Source organism: Odocoileus virginianus, chromosome 5, assembly GCF_023699985.2.
Source record: "Odocoileus virginianus isolate 20LAN1187 ecotype Illinois chromosome 5, Ovbor_1.2, whole genome shotgun sequence".
Classification (NCBI taxonomy): Eukaryota; Metazoa; Chordata; class Mammalia; order Artiodactyla; family Cervidae; genus Odocoileus; species Odocoileus virginianus.
In genome coordinates, this window is record NC_069678.1 from 1,889,508 (window position 1) to 1,904,682 (window position 15,175).

Here is a 15,175-nt window from a genome sequence, read left to right on the forward strand (position 1 = left end):
GGCTTCAGTAGTTGTGGCGCATGAACTTAGAAGCCCGATGGCACGTGGAATCTTCCTGGAGCAGGGGTGGAACCTGCGTCCTCTGCATCGGCAGGTGGATTCTTAACCACTGGATCATTAGGGAAGTCCCAGAAGGTAACTTCTAAGAGAAATAAATGTTGCTCTGGTTGTGCTTAGTTTTATCCTAAATATGAATAATGTAGAAGCATTTTAAAACCCACATAATAACACATTAATTATTAGCAAAGGGACATAAGGAATCATAAGAGCCATCTCAAAAACTTGAAACTATTTTTTTTTTTTTTACCTTTTAGGAGAAAAAATAGGGAGGGACACAATACATTGAGTTATAATTTTTTAATGGAAGTAAAAATACTTGTTGTTCAGTTGCTCAGTCATGTCCAACTCTTTGCAACCCCATGGACTGAAGCACACCAGGCTTCCCTGTCCTTCTGGAGCTTGCTCAAAATCATGTCTATTGAGTTGGTATTGCCATCCAACCTTCTCATCTTCTGTCATCCCCTTCTCCTCCTGCTTTCAATCGTTCCCAGCATTAAGGTCTTTTCTAATGAGTCAGTTCTTCGCATCAGGTGGTCAAAGTATTGGTGCTTCAGCTTCAACATCAGTCTTTCAATGAATATTCAGGGATGATTTCCCCACAGCCAGTCTCACCCATTAGGAAGCTTGCACAAGCCTCTTATCCTCAACCATCAGAGGGCACACAGAATGAAAACCACAATCAGAGAAAACTAACCAAACTGATTACATGGGCCACAACCTTGCCTATCTCAATGAAACTATAAGCCATGTCATGTAGGGCCACCCAAGACGGATGGGTCATGGTGTTGCATATAACCCAGATTCATTAGCTTCATCCCATCAGTCACCACTGATGAAAATTAGGCTTTTTTTCCATTTGGGGGAGTATTGCTATATCCATTAACCTAAGTGTACATTTGCACACAATTTTGTAGGGCAGGGATGGAATTTCTGGACCATAGAGCATATTTTCAACTATATAAGACAATGCCAAACCAGTATCTAAAATGATTTTATTGATTCATTGCCACTGAAGTGTAAGATAGTTCTTAACATTTTATATCCTCATCAAAGCTTCATATTACTAATTTCTTGAGTCACTGCTAGACCTGATGGGTGTATCATCAGAAAGCAGCCTTAATTTGCAGTACTCTGTTTAATAAGGTGATTAAGAACCCTTCCAATTGTTTATTAGCTAGCTGAATGTTCTCTTATGTGATGTGCCTCTAGAAATCTTTTGCTCATTTTTCTATTAGATTATCTATCTTTTTCTAATTGATTTGTTAAAACCATTTATAATGCCCTTTATCAGTTATAGGATTATCCAATACTTGTTCCAATAATAAGACAGAATTATACAACCCCTAAAATACAGTATCGTACTCCATACAAAAAATCAGAGATGGACTAAAAGAATTTGTTAAAGCACATATTAGACAGACATTTTTACAATTATAGGATGAGGAAGGACAAAAGTATGGCATGAAACCCAGAAGGTAGAAGACCTTCAAGTGTGGTGGATAAAACTGGAGCCTATTATACAGAGTGAAGTAAGTCAGAAAGAAAAACACCAATACTGTATATTAACACATATATTTGGAATTTAGAAAGATGCTAACAACAACCCTATATGCAAGACAGCAAAAGACACACAGATATAAAAACAGACTTTTGGACTCTGTGGGGGAAGGCGAGGGTGAGATGATTTGAGAGAATAGCATTGAAACATGTATATTACCATATGTGAAATGGATAACCAGTCCAAGTTCAGTGCATGAAATAGGGCACTCAAAGCCAGTGCACTGGTACAGCCCAGATGGATGGGATAGGGAGAGGGGTGGGAGGGGGCTTCAGGATGTGGGGACACATGTACACCCACAGCTGTTTCATGTCAATGTATGGCAGAAACCACCATGATATTGTAAAGTAATTAGCCTCCAATTAAAACAGATAAATAAATTTTTAAAAAAGTTTTCACATGGGAAAAAAGGATAGCTATGCGTAGTGATGAATATTAGCTAGACTTATGGTGATCATTTAGCAATATATAGATATAATAGTCCTCCATTATTTACAGTTTCACTTCCCATAGATTCAGTTACCTGTGGTCAACTGCAGTCCAAAAATACTACAGTTTGTCCCTTAGGATCCATGGGGAGTTACTCCCAGGATGCATTACAGATACCCAAATCCTTGGATGCTCAAGTCCCTTAGTCTGCTCTCTGGATCCTTGGTTCTGCATCTGTTGCACCCGTGAATTCAATCAGTCACAGATCATGTAGTACTGCATTTATTTCAAAAATCTTGTATTAGTCAACAATTCAAAAACATGTATTCAAGGGTCAACTCTAAAGGAGAATTCCCTTAACAGTGCCTACATCATTAATCTCACTTCATCTCACTGAGTCAGTATTGCATCATCTCATATGTTCAGTTGAGTACAAGAGAGTAAGATATTTTGAGAGAGGAGAGAGAGAGAGGATCACATAGCTTTCATATATTGTTGTAAGTGTTGTATATTACAACAAGTATATTGTTGTAATTATTTTATTTTAATATTACTTGTTTTGGTTAATCTTTTATTGTGCCTAATTTGTGAATTAAAATCATAGGAGGAATATATAGGGAAAAGCATAGTATATATAGATATAGGGCTTGTTACCATCTGTGGTTTCAGGTATCCACTGCTGGTGTTGGAATCTATCCCCCATAGGTAAGTGGAAAGTATTGTTTAGAGAATCAGATTCTTTACCACTGAGTCACCTGGGAAACTCAGCTTTTTCTAATGAGTATTAGAGAGTTGGATATTAAATACTGCTAGAAAGTAGAAAATTGAGCCTTCTATAACTGTGCTGGCTAATATGGCAGCTAGTAGTAACATGTGGCTATTTAAAATAACCAAAATTAAAATAAGTTTGACAATCAGTTGCCCCAACACAAAAGTTACATTTAATAGGTCAATAACTGTAGAGGGTTAGTGACTACATATAAAGACTCCACCTAGGGCTTCCCAGATAGCTCAGTGCTTAAAAAAAAATCCACCTGCCTGTGCAAGAGACGTGGGTTCAATCCCTGGGTTGGGAAGATCCCCTGGAGAAGGAAATGGCAATCCACTTCCATATTCTTGCCTGAATAATCCCATGGACAGAGGAGCCTGGCAGGCTAACAGTCCATGGGGTCACAAAGAGTCAGATACAACTGAGGATGCAACATGCACTCATTCACTCAGGGAGACAGAGAGGACCGAGGGCGAGGTCAGCTGGGATTGCAGCAGCCGTTGTTAGTATTTACTCAGTCAGTATCATAAAAGCAGCCCTGACTTCTGACACAGCCCAGACGGTTCAGTTCTAACTACAACACTGGTATCCCCAGGCCCAGGTTAAGGAATGCTCCAACCCTGTCCACTTCATGGCACAATGATGCACTAAGTCTGGGAAAGTCACAGCAGAGGAAAAGACTCGACCTTGAGTTGTGTTTGAGGAGTTGTAGACACCTGCAGATAGCGCGTTAGACCTTGGCAAGTGCACAGGCACATGAGAAGATGCTCAATATTGCTAATTATTACAGAAATACAATTCAAAGCCATCAGATATCACCTCATACCTATCAGGATGTTATCAAAATGCCTACAAGCAACAAATGTTGGCAAAGATGTGGAGAAAAGGGAACATTTACGCATTGTTGGTGGAAATGTAAATTAGTGCAAACACTATAGGAAACCGTGTAGAGGTGCCTCAATAAACTAAAAATAGAATGACTATATGCCCCAGCAATTCCATTCCTGGGTATATACCTGGAATAAATGAAAACACTAATTCCAAAAGAAACATGGACCTCAATGTTCATGGCTTCGCTATTTATAATAGTCAAGACATGGAAGCAACCCAAGTGCCCATTAACAGATGGTTGGCTTATGAAGATGTGGGATATGTATATGCAATGGAATATTACTCACTTGTTAAAAGGAATGAAATCTTGCCATTTTCAGTGATGTGGACAGATCAAGATATTATTACTCTGTGTGAAATAAGTCAGAGAAAGACAAATACTGTATGCTATCACTTATATATGAAATCTAAAATATAATACAAATAAATATACATTTAAAATAGACTCATAGATATAGAAAACAAACTATTGTTTACCAAAGAGGAGAGAGAAGGGAGAAGGGGGTAAGTTAAGGGTAGAAGATTCAGAGTTACAAACACTATATATAAAAGGAGATAAACAACAAGTGTATATTGTACAACACATGGAATTATAGCTGTTATTTTGTAATAAATTTTAATGGAGTATATTGCATAAAAACACTGAATCACCATGCTGAAATACCTGAAACTAATATAATATTTTAAATAAACTCTACTTTACAATTAAAAATTTAAACTATATTAAGGAAAACAGGAAAATCCACAAATATGTGGAAATGAGACCATGCACTCTTTAAAAGCCAATAAGATAAAGAAAACATTATAAGAGAATTTGGAAAATATCTGCAGGTAAATGAAAATGAAGCCACACCATCCCATCTCATGGGATGTAGCAAAAGGTGTAGAAAGAGAGAAATTTATAAAAGTGAACACTTAAAAAGAAAGCAAGGTCTAAAATAAATAACTGTACCTTATACCTCAAGGAACTAGAATAAGAGAAAGAAAACCAAACCCAAAGTCTGCAGACAGAAGGAGAAAAATAAAGATTAGAGCAGAAATAAATGAAACAGAATAAAAAATAATATTAAAAAAACAATGAAACTGAGCTGGGTTTTTTTTTAAAGATCAATGAAATTGACAAACTTTGAATGAAAATAAGTAAGAAGAAAGGAAGACTCAAATATCTAAAATAAAAAATGAATGAGAAAACATTGCAATTAATGTTACATAAGTAAAAAGTACAACAGACTACTATGAATAATTATATGCTAGCAAATTGTATAACTTCAGAAATGGATACATTTTTAGAAACAGAGCCTATCAAGGATGAATCACAAAGAAATAAAATGTATACATATGCCTATAACAAGTGAGAAGATTGAGGACTAATCAAAAGACTGTCAACAAAGAAAAGCTCAGGATTAGAGGGTTTCACTGAAGAATTCTTTAAATATTTATAAAAGTGAACACTTAAAAAGTGTTACAAATATTTAAAGAATAATTAACATCAAGACTTCTTAAAGTCTTTCAAAGAATTGAACAGGCAGGGACATTCCCAAACTCATCCTATGAGGCAAGCATTACCATGATATTAATACCAGATAAAAAATAACAAGGAAAGAAGACCTCAGAGCAGTATCCCTCATGAATATTAATACAAAAATCTTAAAGAAAATACTAGCAAACTGAATTCAAAAACACATTAAAGGGATCATATTCCATGACCAAATGGGATTTATACTGAATGAAAAGATGGTTCAAAACATGAGAAGTCAATCAATGTACTATACCTTATTAATAGAACAAAGGATAAGACACATATGACCATATCAATTGATGCAAAGTATTTGAAAAAATTCAATACACTTTCATGACAAAAATGCTCACAGACTAGGAAGGGAAGAAGACTAACTCAAGATAATAAAAGTCATAAATAAAAAGTTAACATCATACTCAATGGGAAACCTTTTCCTTCAAGATCAAGTACAAGTGGGCAAAGATATTCACTCTTGTCATTACTATTCAACATAGTACAGGAAGTTCTAGCCAGAGCAATCAGACATGAAAAAGAAATAAAAGACATATAAAATGGAAATGAAGCATTTAAATAATCTCTGTTTGCAGATGATATGGTCTTATATACAAAAAAATCTAAGGATTCACCAAAAAAAAAAACCAACAACAACCAAACAAAACTTTCTTAGAACTAACAAATGAATTCATCAAAGTTATGGGATACAAAATCAACACTCAAAAATCAATGAGCAAACTGAGATGGAAAGTAAGAAAACAAGCCCATTATACTAAAATACTATAATACTATGGCCCTTAAAAGTATAAAATACTTAGGAATATACTGAAGAAAGAGGTGAAAAAAGTGGGAAACAATAAAACATTGCTAAAAATCCCCCAAAGATGCTTCAAATTAATGGAAAGACATTAATTGGTAAAATATAATAACTGATAGTCATTATGATGGTTTAGTCCTGGCATAAAGATAGATATATACACCATACAGTATAGAATTGAGAACCCAGAAATAAACTCTTCCATATATGACCAAATGACGTTCAACAAGAATGTCAAGGCTACACAACAAGGAGAAGACAGTCTCCTGAGAAATGTTGAGGGAAAAATATCCACATGCAGAAGAATAAAACTGAACCCTTACCTTCCTTATACATATACAAAAATTAACACAGGTGGATTAAAGAACTAATTGGAAGAACAAAAACTATTAAAAATCCTAGAATGAAGCATAGAAATAAAGCTTCAGGACACTAGAGTTGGGGATGATTTCATGGTTGTGACATTAAAAAGCACAGGTAACAAAATAAAAAATTGATAAAGAAGATGACCACAACAAATTTTAAATCTGCAAACCAAAAGATACAGTTTAGAAAGTGAAAAGGTAATCTACAGAATGGGAGAAAAATAATTGCACATCATATGTCTGATAGATGCACATCTATCAGAATATATAGGACAGTTCTTCAACTCAGTAATAAAAAATTAATTTGATTTTTTTCCCAATTATTTTTATTAATTGGAGACTAATTACTTTACAATATTGTAGTGATTTTTGCCATACATTGACATGAATCAGCCTTGGATTTACATGTGTTCCCTATCCGGAACCCCCCCCCACCTCTCTACCCATCCCATCCCTCTGGGTCACCCCAGTGCACCAGCCCCAAGCACTTGTCTCATGCATCCAACCTGGACTGGTGACCTGTTTCACACTTGATAATACACATGTTTTGATGCTGTTCTCTCAGATCATCCCACCCTCGCCTTCTCCCATAGAGTCCAAAAGTCTGTTCTATATATGTGTCTCTTTTTCTGTCTTGCATATAGGGTTATCGTTACCATCTTTCTAAATTCCATATATATGCGTTAGTATACGGTATTGGTGTTTATCTTTCTGGCTTACTTCACTCTGTATAATGGGCTCCAGTTTCATCCATCTCATTAGAACTGATTCAAATGTATTCTTTTTAATGGCTAAGCAATATTCCATTGTGTATATGTACCACAGCCTTCTTATCCATTCATCTGCTGATGGGCATCTAGGTTGCTTCCATGTCCTGGCTATTATAAACAGTGCTGTGATGAACATTGGGGTACATGTTGCACACCCATTTTTAAGGCAGCATTATTCACAGCAGTCAACCCAAATGTCTACCAACAGATGAATGACTAAGAAGTATGTTATATACATACACAGAAGAGCATGCATGCTTAAAAAGAAATGATCTACATCTGTTATAATCAATGACTTAGAAAATCATTTACAATATATTGTATATTGAAAAATGGTAGTGTCTTAAATAAATGAATAGTATGTAATGTTTTTAAATATAACATGCTGTCTATATTTTATGGCATATCCTAAGATGGGATGGAGAAAGAATTATACCTAAAAATTCTGTTTCAGTGTGGGAAGAGTTTATTAAAGACAGATGCAGGCTAAGGATAAAAGAAAGCCTTGCATTTTCTACTCTATTTAACTCACCTTTTATAATACATATTCATTGTTTTTAATTTTTGTAAATAAAGAGAAACAGGTCTAAGCAGGCTATTTCCATAAAGTTTTGTGTTAACAAACAGATGCTGCAGAGTTTAGCCCAAAGATAAAATTGTAGCAATAGGAGCTTCAGAATTAATGTTTTAATCAAGAAATAACGCAGTGGTGGAAAGGAAAATGGTATAGGTATGAAAATGATGATAGAATGAATACAGAAGACAGATCCCAACTGCCTTCCCCAGTTTAGGCTGCTAGGCTCGAGAACATTAGCCAGATTTACAGACTGAGGAAATTGTAATTCCTGGCTCACACTAGGAGCTCAGCACACTCAGTGAAACTTTCAGTGGGCCCTAGTCAGCTCTGCTGGGTTCTCCCCTTCTTCATGTCCTTTATGTCCACTGCCTCTCAGCTCAGTAACTGACTTGACTAGGAACCTGAATCTTCAGACAGGCCCTTCCTTACTGTCTGCCAATTACACTCACAATTCTAGGAATCCATCAGCAGTTGAACTTCGGGGTATATGTCCTAAAGAACTCAAAGCAGGATCTCCAACCAGGTCATTTCCACAGTACACAGGCTTCCTCCTTTGGAGATTTCTTAAAAAACTGGAAATAGAACTGCCATATGACCCAGCAATCCCACTTCTGGGCATACACACCAAGGAAACCAGATCTGAAAGAGACACGTGCACCCCAATGTTCATCGCAGCACTGTTTATAATAGCCAGGACATGGAAGCAACCTAGATGCCCATCAGCAGACGAATGGATAAGGAAGCTGTGGTACATATACACAATGGAATATTACTCAGCCATTAAAAAGAATTCATTTGAATCAGTTCTAATGAGATGGATGAAACTGGAGCCCTTTATACAGAGTGAAATAACCCAGAAAGATAAAGACCAATACAGTATACTAATGCATATATATGGAATTTAGAAAGATGGTAATGATGCAAAACACAAATATGCAAAACAGAAAAGGAGACACAGATGTACAGAATAGACTTTTGGACTCTGTGGGAGAACGCGAGGGTGGGATGTTTCGAGAGAACAACATCGAAACGTATATTATCAAGTGTGAAACAGATCACCAGCCCAGGTTGGATGCATGAGACAAGCGCTTGGGGCTGGTGCACTGGGAAGACCCAGAGGGATCGGGTGGAGAGGGAGGTGGGAGGAGGGATCGGGATGGGGAATACATGTAAATCCAAGGCTGATTCATGTCAATGTATGACAAAAACCACTACAATATTGTAAAGTAATTAGCCTCCAACTAATAAAAATAAATGGAAAAAAAAATGAAAGAAAAAAACAATTCTGAACAGTAAAAAAAAAAAAAAGAATGTCACGTTAATTTCAGGTATACAGCAGAGTGATTTAGTTATACAAATATGTGTATCTATTTTTTTTTTTCCAAATTCTCTTACCATTTAGGTTGTTACATAATATTGAGCAGAGTTCCCGGAGACCTGGTTCGATTCCTGGATTGGGAAGATCCCCTAGAGAAGGGAAAAGGCTACCCACTCCAGTATTCTGACCTAGAGAAGTCCATGGACTGTATAATCCATGTGGTCACAAAGAGTTGGACACAACTGAGCAACTTTCACTTGCACTTTCCCTGTGCTATACTGTAGGTCCTTGTTGCTTATCTGTTTTATATACAGCAGTGGGTACTAGTCAATCCCAAACTCCCCAGAACTCTCCAGCCTCTTTTTCTGTTTCTTTCCCCTCTTTCACATCAAACTTCTTGAATGTGGTCTAGACTTCCAAATCCCCATTTCACATCACAACCTTTTGATATGTGGATCCTCAGCAGTTCCTTCCAACAATTCACAGTAAAGTCTCCATAACTTCCTTTGGCTAAATGGAGCGTTATTTGAACTCTGCTCATATTTCATCTGTTGACGAAAGGTGCTACCAGGGCTGAGGGTGGGAAGGTAGTGTCTCCGGTTATTTTCTCAGGCTCCGGTGCTACTCTGGCCACCTCAGATGCTCTTTCCCTTGGCCGCAAGTGAGCCCAGCAGAAAAGTGGAATGATGAAGTAGTACAATGATGAAGTGGGCACAGCAGCCTATGAAACATCCAAATCAACACATGGGAAAATCCGGTGTATCCTAAAATCTATAGAAACAAGAAATGGCCCAAGATACAGTGAGCATTTAGCAAGTTCTCTGTTGTTCCTCTTATTCTTAGTCCTTCTTTTCTCAAGCCGCTCTCTGTCTTCTCCAACCCGCATGCAGACAGTCTATCTTTTCATTTGATTCTCGCGCACCTTCCTTGGATTCGTCCACGTGCGCCCAACGGCACCGCCCAGAAAACGAACTAGATGCGTTGGGCGGGGCGTGCACCTGCAGGGGGGAATCAGCGAGCCTCAGCCTGACCCAGCCTGGCCCAGGGCTGCGCTCCCACGCACCGGCGGGCTCCGCACGGCACGCACTGCTCCCCGCGCCTCTAGCGGAGGTCCCTGGAAGGCTGACTCGCAAGGCCACAGTGGCAGGGACTGACGCACGGGGGAACAGGCTGTGCCATGAGGTCAGTGAGGACCTGCCTCTCCCCGGGCCGGTCGCTACTCCTGGCGGTGCTACTGGTTGACTCTCTTGGCAAGGATTTAAGTTTTCACCCGGAGTGGGGCTTTGACTCCTATGAAATCACCATTCCCAAGAAGCTGAGCTTCCGTGGAGGGGAGCAGCGAGGGGCCAGGCACGTGTCCTACCTCCTGCAGGTAAAAGGCAAGAACCGCGTCCTTCACCTGTGGCCCAAGAGGTTTCTGTTGCCTCGGAATCTGCAGGTTTTCTCCTTCACAGGACAGGGGAGACTCTTGGAAGATCACCCTTATATACCCAGCGACTGCAACTACATGGGCTTGGTTGAAGGAAACCAGGATTCTGAAGCTACCATAAGTACGTGCACGGGAGGCCTCCGGGGCATCCTGAAAATTGACGCCGGTCATTACCAAATCGAGCCCCGCGAGGCTTCTTCCAGTTTCGAACACGTGGTATACCTTCTGGAGAAAGAGCAGGAATTTCCCTCTGATTTCTGTGGCTTAACTAATGATGGAACAGTAGAGCAGATGGCCCAGCATGAGAACATGGCTAGGACTCCAGATTTTACTGAGTCATATGTGCACCAAAAGTACTTGGAATTAGCCCTGGTCTTTGATAACAGTCGGTATTTATATTTGAACTCCAATCTTACTCAAGTCATAAATGATGCCATTCTTCTGACTTCAATTGCAGACTCTTACTTTCAAGATGTCCGTATGAGAATACAACTATTAGCTGTTGAAGTATGGACAGACAGAGACAAAATAGCACTTAATTTCCCAGAGCTATCACAAGTTTTAGTCCAGTTTGTGCAGTACAGATCACGTGACCTACGTCTTCGGATTCCAGCAGATTGGGCACACCTGTACATTCACAAAACATTTAAGGATGCACTTGCTCATCACTGGGGAAGTGTATGTAGTACGATGCCTTCTGGATCTACAAGTTCTATGCTAGATAGAAACATCCTTGGACCTGCCACTTGGACTGCTCATGTTCTGGGCCATAGTGTGGGAATGACCCATGATTATGAATACTGCCAGTGTAAGGGTAGGCATAGTTGTATCATGGGCACTGGACGAACTGGGTTTAGTAATTGTAGTTATGCCGAATTTTATTCACATGTAAGTTCAGGATTAAACTGTCTAAATAATCTCCCAGGCCTAGGCTTTGTGGTTAAGAGATGTGGAAACAAAATTGTGGAAGAGAATGAGGAATGTGATTGTGGTTCAACAGAGGAGTGTGAAGAAGACAGGTGTTGTCAACCAGATTGTAAATTCAAACGAGGTGCCAGCTGTAATATTGGACTTTGTTGTCATAACTGTCGATTTCGTCCATCTGGATACATGTGTCGGATGGAAGAAAATGAATGTGACCTTGCAGAGTACTGCAATGGGACCTCGGCTTTCTGTCCAAATGATACTTATAAGCAGGATGGAACCCCTTGCAAGTATGAAGCCCATTGTTTCAAACAGAGTTGTCAATCCAGGTATATGCAGTGCCAAAAAATTTTTGGACTTGATGCCAAAGATGCTCCTCATCAGTGCTATGATGCAGTTAATGTAATAGGTGATCAATATGGGAACTGTGGGATTTCAGGAGCTCGTAAGTATAAAAAGTGTCCCAAAGAAAGATCCTTATGTGGCAGGCTCCAGTGTATAAATGTCGAAACCCTCCCTGATATGCCAGATCACACTATCCTAATATCCACTCATCTGCATGAAGAAAATCTCATGTGCTGGGGCATTGGCTATCATCTAGCCATGGTGCCTATGGGGTTACCTGACCTGGGTGTGATAAATGATGGTACCTCCTGTGGTAAGGAGCAGGTATGTTTTAATAGAAGATGTGTGAATAGCTCAGTCCTGAAATTTGACTGTTTCCCGGAGAAGTGCAACCGCCGAGGAGTTTGCAACAGTAACAGAAACTGCCACTGCATGTATGGTTGGGCCCCTCCGCTCTGTGAGGAGGCAGGATTTGGAGGAAGCATTGACAGTGGGCCTCCAGGACCGCTAAAGGAAGGGGTGCCTATCTCAGTTCAGGTTGTGTCCCTTATGGTAATGCGCCTTATTTTCTTAGTTATCTCAGTGATTCTTGTGTTATTTTGGAATGTCCTAGAACACATCTGAAGCCAAAGAGAAAACACCACCAAGTTGCACTGGAGTAGAACAATTCAATGCAAAAAATAAATAAATAAACACACACACACACACACACACACACACAAACACACACACACACACATATATGTCAAGAAGCCAAAAAAGTAATCAGGCAATCCACAGTAACTCTGTTTACTACACAGGGTCATAAATTGAATAAGCTTCTCATTTATCCATACAGCTCTTTCTTCCTTCAATTTATTTTACCTAATTTTCTTTGAGTTTTTGATCAGCAAATAAAAAGGACTCTTGATTTGGAAACAAATCAGTGCATCTTGCTCTCCCCTTAGTTTGTGATGAAGTTTGGATCTCCTTTAAAAAAAAAAAGCCCTACTGGTTTTCTGAACACTCCTATTGTTAGTTGCATAACATTACAGTGGATTTCAGGGTAACATACTGTCTTTCAGTCCCAGTGAACAAAGCCATCATCTACTTTTCCCTCTGTCTCCCTCAGTGTCATCAAGGACATGATAGGGCACAGTGTCTGTGTGCCCTATGTTGAACCATGAATGGTGATTGCCACATTTTATATATAGAAGGTGATAGCTTATGAAGGGAGTCCCTCACTGTGTGGTTCACTGTAGCTCTGTAGAAATCTGGTCTCTGACTCAGTGTTTGGGTTGGCCTTGGTTATGTTGAGGGCTCAGAGGATTGAGTGGCCCCTTCAGAGGAGTCAATGACCACCTCTTGCTCATAATCCCAGCCCTGTGACAGCCGAAGTGTTTTGGTTTTGTTCTGGGCTGAACCCTCCTCCTGTTCCCTTAGCTTCCGTGGGGCTCCTTCTTCCCCAGGCAGCACTGCAGGTCAACTATACCCCACTCCAATCTCCTCTTTTCTTAGCCATGTCGTTCTTCTAACTAAAGAAGTTGTGGGGTTTCCTAGTGGCTCAGGCAGTAAAGAATCTGCCTGCAATTCAGGAGACCCGGGTTTGATCCCTGGCTCGGGAAGATCCCCTGGAGAAGGGAATGGATACCCACTCCACTATTCTTGCCTGGAGAATCCCATGGACAGAGGAGCCTGGTGGGCTACAGTTCATGGAGTCGCAAAGAGTCAGACATGACTGAGCACACACAAAGAAGTTGTGAGACACTCATGATAAAGAGTGTCCCCTTGGATTGTCTGGGGACTCCTCTTAACTCAGAGTAGAAAGAACATCAAGATAATTTTTTGATCATCATAATTCTAACTTTTATCAAACTTAGCCATCATCAGAAAACATCCTAAAAAAGCAAGGACATGTGGTTATGTAGCTACAATACTGAAAATGGTAACTACCACTTACTGTGTTCACTCTGTGGCAGACAATGTTCTAAGCACTTCACCAGTGCCAATATGTATGAAAGTGAAAGTTGCTCAGTCCTGTCCAACTCTTTGCAACCCCATGGACTATACAGTCCATGGAATTCTTCAAGCCATAATACTGGAGTGGGTAGCCTTTCCTTTCTCCAGGGGAATCTTCCCAACCCAGGGATAAAATCTAGGTCTCCCGCATTGCAGGTGGATTCTTTACCAGCTGAGTCACAAGGGAAGCCCAATACTGGAGTGGGTAGCATATGCATAGTCCTGAATATAAGTCTATGAGGTAGGTGTTGTTATTTTCCTGTTTTCTAAAAAGGAAATGAAGGACAGTGAGGTTAAATAACCTGCTCAAGGTTATACAACTAATAATTGATGCCATTATTCAATGTAACTTTATATGAATATTTGGAAATTCAATTTAGGGAGAAGGATTTATTTAAAAACTTAAGCTTATTTATACATCATAGATATTTTCAACATTTCTGTTGTGATAAAATGTATAAATATTATTATTTACATAAAACATGCAGTGTTATAATTTAATATACATATATATTGCAGAGTGACTACCAAGATCAAGGTAATAACACATCCATAACCTTACATACTTCAATTCTCAGAGAGCAAGGATACTTAGCAGCAACTCTTAACTAATTTCAGATATACAATACCATATTATTAACTCCATTTATCATGCTATATATTAGATCTTCAGAACTTATTTAATTACAACTGAAAGTTTGTACCCTTTGTCTTACATCTACCCATTTTCCCCTCTCCCCAGTCCCTAGCAACCATCACTCTATTCTATTTCTCCGAATTGGTCCCTTTAAAAATTTTTTTCAGTTGTAAGTAATACCATATAGTACTTTGTTTCTGTGTAGATATTTAGTTAATGCCTTCCTGATTCATTCATGATTTTTCAAATGGCAGGATTTTTTTGGCTAAATAATATTCCATTGTGTATACACATGTGTGTAGTTTACTAATCCATCCATACATTAAAGGACGTCTAGGTTGTTTTAAGTCTTGGTAATAGTGAATAATGCTGCAATGAATGAGAGCCTCCAGATATCTCTTGAAGGTACTAATTTAACTTGCTTTGGGTATGTAGCCAGGAGTGGAATTCCTGGATTATAAAGTAGGTCTATTTTTAATTTTTTGAGAAACCACCATGGTATTTTCCATAATGGCTGTACCATTTATGTTTCAAAGAACAGTGTTAAAGGGTGTTTTTTTTTTTCACTACTCACCAACATTTGTTTTTGTTTTCTCTTGTTTGTATGATCATAGCTATTCTATGAGATGTGAGGTGATATTGCATTGTGGTTTTGATTTGCATTTTCCTGATGATTAGTGATGTTGAGTACCTTCTCACCTACTTATTGTCGTCTGAAGGTCTTCTTTGAGAAAATATCTATTCAAGTCCTTTGCCCATTTTTTAATTGGACTAT

At 38.9% G+C, this 15,175-nt stretch overlaps 1 pseudogene; it reads left to right on the top strand.

Moving 5' to 3' along the window:
- The first annotated feature begins 10,140 nt into the window (after nt 1–10,140).
- On the top strand, nt 10,141–12,652 carry LOC110141735 (disintegrin and metalloproteinase domain-containing protein 30-like; annotated as a pseudogene).
- Nucleotides 12,653–15,175: the final 2,523 nt, after the last annotated feature.